Source organism: Manis javanica, chromosome 16 (assembly GCF_040802235.1).
Source record: "Manis javanica isolate MJ-LG chromosome 16, MJ_LKY, whole genome shotgun sequence".
Taxonomy (NCBI): Eukaryota; Metazoa; Chordata; class Mammalia; order Pholidota; family Manidae; genus Manis; species Manis javanica.
The window spans coordinates 61773365-61779854 of record NC_133171.1 but is presented as its reverse complement, the minus strand read 5'-3'; the positions used below and the strand labels follow the sequence as shown (position 1 = coordinate 61779854).

The 6490-nt window shown below is 43.0% G+C and overlaps 1 non-coding gene across 1 annotated transcript; it reads left to right on the top strand.

Annotated features, from left to right (window-relative positions):
• The first annotated feature begins 4243 nt into the window (after positions 1-4243).
• TRNAL-AAG (transfer RNA leucine (anticodon AAG)) lies at positions 4244-4325 on the top strand. The gene has a single exon. It is a non-coding gene; the product is annotated as a tRNA-Leu (tRNA).
• The last annotated feature ends 2165 nt before the right edge of the window (positions 4326-6490 follow it).

Genomic DNA, 6490 nt, shown 5'->3' with positions numbered 1-6490 from the left:
GACCTTTTATTCCGGCTTAAGGGAAAACTTGGAAAGACTAAATATTAAAATTGTACATAAGTAAAGTTTTAAATGTTCTTATAAAGAGTTCTTTGCCTAGAAACTGCAACAGCTTTGGATTTCCAAGTGCAAAGTGACAAGCGATATATTTTCAATGGTTTAAAAAAAATTTTGTTAATAAACAATTTGGGGTTGACAGAGAGCTTGGCCCTAAGATTCTAAGTGCTTAAAATTTTAATTCATTCAATTGGATCATTAGGTGAGCAAGAAATTTTGGCGACAACTAATTAACTTCAGGAGTTGGTTGAGACACGTTGATGAGAGAGTAGAAGTCGGGGTCACTTCTAGGAGACTTGTTTTAGCTGGTTGGCTGTGTGTGAGTTTCTGAATACTGGGGTACGCGGCTGGAATTTTGAATTGAGCCCCGTTTCCCGCGTATTTTGTCGTTGCTCAGATCCAGCTGGGTGCGGGTTATCGCTCTAGAAATCCCGACACAGTGACTTAATGCCGGGCCAAAGCCGTTTGGGACTGCCTTGTCTCTCTAGAGCTCCCACCTGTCTTTTCCTGCGAACTACAACTTGTTTGCGGTTTCCTCAAAAAGGATTAGAGGAAGGCCAATAGCAACAAAGGAAAACTGCTGTCACAAAACAGAAACAGGCAAACGACGTATTCAGCATCTCTGAATGCTCACCTGCGACATTTACTGATAGTTACTCGAGAAAAGGCAGACTCTCTTATTCTCTTTACTCTTGACAAGGTTTAATATTTGGTGTGTCTGCTAATTGGCTCCTGACATGAATCATCGTTAGTTGGTTTTTCTAAATAGCAGCTACAGATGTATTATTTCCTTCTCATTTCTTATCAGAGTTCGATTCACATATGACTTCTTCTCAAGTGTCCAAAGATCATGGTGTCCCTGATCTTACTTTACCAGCAGATGAGGAAATGATGTTTTTATGATCTTGTTAAAGGAAGCAGTGCACTTTTTCTAATTAATTGCATATTCTCTGCACACCCTCCTCCCCCATATAAAGTCAAAGTTTCCAAAAGCTCTTTGAGCTGGGACATTCCTTTTTGTCATCTTGCCAATACTCTCCTTGAGTTAATACACTTTGACAGATATGTCTTTTTTTTTTTTTTTTCCTCTGTATGTAGCAAGAATCCTTTGCTTCATTTCTTTTTATCTCTTTTTTCAGGGAGCAGTCGTGGTGGGAACCCTGAATGTGCTTAAGTTTTCTTCTACTCTTAAAAACTTTTCTATATAAAGCTAACTAGATCAAGGACAAAGGAGTCTTCTTTGAAAGCTATGTGACATTTTTTCTTTTTTCTGTTTTTCAATATTCACTCACCAGACTGCTACCTGATTACTTGTCAACTCAGAGAGAAAATGATAAAAATATAACAAAACCAAAGTCTACATCAGGACTAGAGGAGGAAGGGAAACATGAATAGCTGTAAGAAAAAGGACAACAGTTGAGGGTCAATAAATCAGTCTCTGAATTTTAAGGGCCAGTGTAGGTTTGCACTACATAGTCCCAATGGAAGAAGAACAATGAGCAAGACACAATCTCACCTCTTAACACCCCTGAAACCCAGTTTTCTCATCTATAAAATGGGAATAAAAATATTTGTTGTATAGAGTTGCTATGAGGAGTAAGTGCACAAGTAATGCACAAATAACACACAGCCATAGTACTATGATAATCCATGTGTTTTTATTATCATTACTATTACTACTCTTGTGGAACTTACATTGAGTGGAGGAAACAGATACTGTGAACAAGTTTTCTATTGGACAGAAAGAGTAATCTGCTAAAAGGAAATGTGGAAAAGTACAGTGATGTGTGTGTGTGTGAAAGAGAGAGAGAGAAAGAGAGAGAAAGAGAGAGAGGAAGGGAACTAGAAAGAGAGACATTCCAAGGTAGAGTGGAGTAACAGAATCATAGATTTGGAAACAGTCAGGTAGTGACAGCTTCCAGGAACACCTCTACACCTCCCTGTCACCCTGACTGGTCTATGGGGCTGTGGGAGAAGTGCTCCCTCCTTTTTTCATCCTTCTTCACCTCTTTCTCCGTCTTGTCACCCTTGACTCCTTCAAGAATCTAGATCTTCCCTATAGGAAAGGGCCTTTTGGGGAGAGGCTGTGGGTCCAATCCTGACCTGGCCCCCTAAACACAAACTATTCTTCTATTATTAGGCTTCTGGGCAGTCTTGTCTCACTCCAATCTCCTACCTCCACCTCTTCTCAGTGGATTAATAATTTCTCCAAGCAGGCCTTTCCAGATCTTCCCCAACTAAGAGTGACCCCAGCCCTTCAAGCACAACACTAGGTTTTTATTACTTGATGAGTGTTTGCCTTCTCTGCCAGTTCTGAGGGTGAGGACCACCCATTACTGGCAGTGTTTTTGCTGAATACTCAGTTCTGAGCTTCTTAGCCTGTCTTAAGTAAACATTCAAGTAATACTTGTTGAATGAATGAATGAATGGACTCTTGATGCCCACTCATAGATATAAGCACTTTCTCTCAAATTATTTCTTCATTGTTTTGTTTTTCTCACTCTTAGTTTACCATGCAGAAATGCAGACACTAGAGAGAGAAAACTGGTCCCTGGATTGAAGGGTCGAGATAAAGCTGATGATGCATTAAACCAATTAGCACCTAGTAGGAGAATGCTCTTGCTCTGTGTCTCTGAGGGTTAAAGTTGTTACAAAGTGGTCAGTCTCCATCAATATCTGTTCATCTTCCCCTAAGAGATCCAGAACTGGTGGGAGTCCACAGTCCTGAGAGTGGACAGGAGAGTACTGCTGTTGTGAGGGACTGAGAGAATCAGGCAGAGATTCTCACCTGATACAGCAGGTGAGAAAAAAGGCTCCTAGCTTGGCCTCCTAGCTATGGAGGAACAGGGGAAAGTGAGGCTTTAGCTAGGAGGAAAGAGAAGGGGGTGACTATGTTGCTTCTGCTCTTTTGAGAATCCTTTTTTCTTAATCATTTACCTAAAGTAATTCCCGCAGGAAATAACGTATGGTAATTGCTAAAGTAAAGCAGTTATGGATGATGAGAAATTATTGTAACGATTTTTGAGCTTTTTTTTTTTAACAGAAGGCCATATGAAGACAAAGCAGATGATTTGTAGAGGCTGTCCTTGAAGATTGGAGAGATGTGGCCATAAATCAAGGTGTGCCAGCAGCCACTGAAAGCTGAAGGTCAAGGAATGGATTTTCCCTTCGAGTCTCCGAGGGAGGTTGTCTCTGAAGAAACTTTGATTTTTGCAGGTGATGTTGATTGGACTTCTGGCCTCCAGAATTGTGAGAGAATACATTTCTGTTGTTTTAAGCCACACAGCCTGTGGTAATTTGTTATAGTAGCCAGAGGAAACTAACACTAAGGCACAATGCAATAAATTCCATATGAAAAATCCCAGCATAGGAATTTGTAGTAAAGCCTTATTTTCATTGGTATATTGGATAAAAACACTTAGCGGCACTGAATTTCTTGGAGATGAGTGACAAAGCGCTGAATTTCTTAGAGATGAATGATAAAACAAACAAAGAGCAATTCAGCGTTAGCTCACTTTCCTTATCGCGACCTTATTTCTAACAATCCGTACAATGCATTTTCATTTTAGGACACTTTTGTCTGAGTCAAAACGTGGGTCAGGGAAACCCACGCGCTACCGCCTGCAACTAAGAAGAGAAACTCAGCAGTCCTACTAAACTGCTGCTGAAGTATATTATGGCAGCAACTATGGTTCTAAACGATTCCAACGTTGGCCTTTCAAAACGAACCGCTCAACGCCGTGGGTGTGGGGGCGTTGCTGCGGAGGCGGGCCTCCAAGTTTACCTCCGGAAGCGGCGAGTGCTGCGCGCTCACCCCTTCCGGTGGGTTGCTGTTTCATAGCTTGCCGTCCGCTGCAACCACTCCCGGCTTCCCTCAGCGGAGTCCAGTCGGTGTCACCGTCCACGGCGGACCTGAAACCCACGCGGTCCGCGCGGCCCTTTCCTCCAGTGTTGGTGATAAAAGGGACGGGCATATCGGATTTGCCACTTTCCTCCCTCACTATTTCCAGTTGTTGGGAAGCAGGGTGTCGTGTGTCAGGCTGGGAGATGGCTGCCTAGCGGGCAGTTCTTTGGTGGCCCTGGGACAAGCACGGGAGAAGACAGGGTCTCAGAGAAGAGAGGAGAATGGGAGCCAGGAGGACATTAGATCTTAGGGAAAATGTGCAAAAATAAACCAGTTGGCAGTGGTAGCGTGGCCGAGCGGTGTAAGGCTCTGGATTAAGGTTTCAGTCTCTTTGGGGGCGTGGGTTCGAATCCCACCGCCGCCGATGTTCTCCTTTAGAAAAGTCTGGCCTAAAAGCCTTGTTTTTGTACACATTTCTCTGTCTGTCTTCAAAATCAGGACCATTCATTTGACTTTTGTCTACCCAGGGACAGGGACAACTGCCTTAGAATAATAGTCAACCTAAAATGAACACTCAGTGTACTCCACTAATGACAGGCCAAAATATTCTAGGCTCTGCGGATATAACAATGAGCAACACAGACAAACGTGCTTTTTACTCATGCAGTCCTTACTACAAACAAATGGATGGGTGTCAAGATTCCTGGAATCCGCTTGTGACTCAAGACTGATCATGATCATGCTAATAACCAGAAGGAATAATTTATATTCAGAAGATTCGCTGTTCTTCCTTCAGCCTCTGTGCAGCGTGCTTATTTCACGTTTCTAGTATTCGGATCCGAGAAGGCACTACAGAAAGTCTCAGCGCCTGTGTCTCCTAACTGGCGGAGACAGCCCACCAGGGCCTGTTGCCCTCCCCTCTCTGTGCACTTTTCCGCTTTCGCACTCGGCTGCACCTCACATTTCTGTGGCTTGTGGGCGTGGGCTTTCTCTGCTCTGAGCAGATCCTTACGGACACGTCGCGTCTCTTTATTATCTTCTAGACCTTAACTTGTACGTTGTTTCCTTCTGGAAACCTTCCCTGATCTGCTCCTCTCCGTCTTACCAGCTCAGCTCCGATTTACAATTAGGAAGGCTATGGAGGTGAAGAGTGCAGAGGGTCGCTGCCTTCATGGAACTTAGAGTCTAGTGGGGTTCACAAGCACTAGAAAAATTATTGCCTAAATGTACAATCTCTACCAAAAGAGTTCTCTATGTAGACAGTGAATGAAGTCCCAGATTTAAGAGAATAAAGTTAGAAAATAATAGGCATTGCATGTTAGATAGAAGACACATACCAAAGTGTTCCCAGTGGTTTCTGTTGGGAAGCAATTTTCCATCAGTCTCAGTTTCTGAATGTCTTGTGAGCCTCTGTGCTGTTTTTACTCACCAGTAATCAGTACTCTGCAGACACCAAGTGGGTGTTCAACAATTCAATTAAATTCTGACTCTAACTACCCAGAGTTAGTGCAGATCCCACAGGTTGAGGGCTCAGTCTCACAAGATGGCTTCCTAATTCAGATTCCATTTGCAAGTCTCAGGCTTCCCTTACTGTTATTCTAATGAGGCCATGTTAGGTGGCCATCATCAGCTGTAAATCAGAGGTTGCTGATTTGCTCCTCAGATTGGATACTTGGCTAGAATGGCTCACAGAATTCAGGACTACATTTGACTTTCACTTACCATTTTATTATAAATGGGTATAACTCAGGAATACCCACATGGAAGAGGTGCACAGAGTAAGGTATGGGACGCAGGAGGTACCCAAAGCATCCATGCTGGTTGTAGGTGATGCACCCTCCCAGCACCTCCATGGATTCATCAGCTCTGAAGCTCTCCTAATTCTGTTATTTAGTGTTTTTTCTGAAGGTTTCATCATGTAGGCATGACAGATTATTCATCTCCAGCTTCCTCTCCCCTTCTAGGAAGGTTGAGGGTTGAGAAGGCTGAAAGTTCTAGGCTTCTAATTATGGCGTGGTCTTTCTGGTATTCAGACTCCATCCTGAAACTATCTAGGGACCCACCTAACATGGCCTCATTAGAATAAAAGAGGCTTCTCCCACCCAGGAAATTCTAAAGGATTTAGAAGCTGTGCCAGGAACTAGGGACCAAATATTTATTTCTTATTATCCCACAGAGCCCATAGTTACCTTTTGTTCAGACTATCATTCAAGGATATTTATATAAAAACAGCTTTGGAACATACAGCACTCCATCTGAAGCAGAGGACAGGCATTCTTACTGAGTTTCCTACACTCATGGCTCCTCTCCTGTAACATGCTCTGCGTGCAGGCATTCATCTTGGTTCATCTAAGTCATCCTGTGAGAACTTGTGCTTGAAGAATCTGCACAAAGGCTGATATTCTGGCTCCTGCTACTGCTGTGAAAAATAAAATATCCTTCGTCTCTGAAGGCTAGCAGAATATGCACTTTGGTATAAGGATTATTGCGCTAAAGGCACTAAAAAAAAAGCACAAGAAAGATGCTCTGATCCTTTCTTTTCTCTTTCTGGGAAGCAGGAGATAAAATCCCCATGTAGAAGACGTCCTC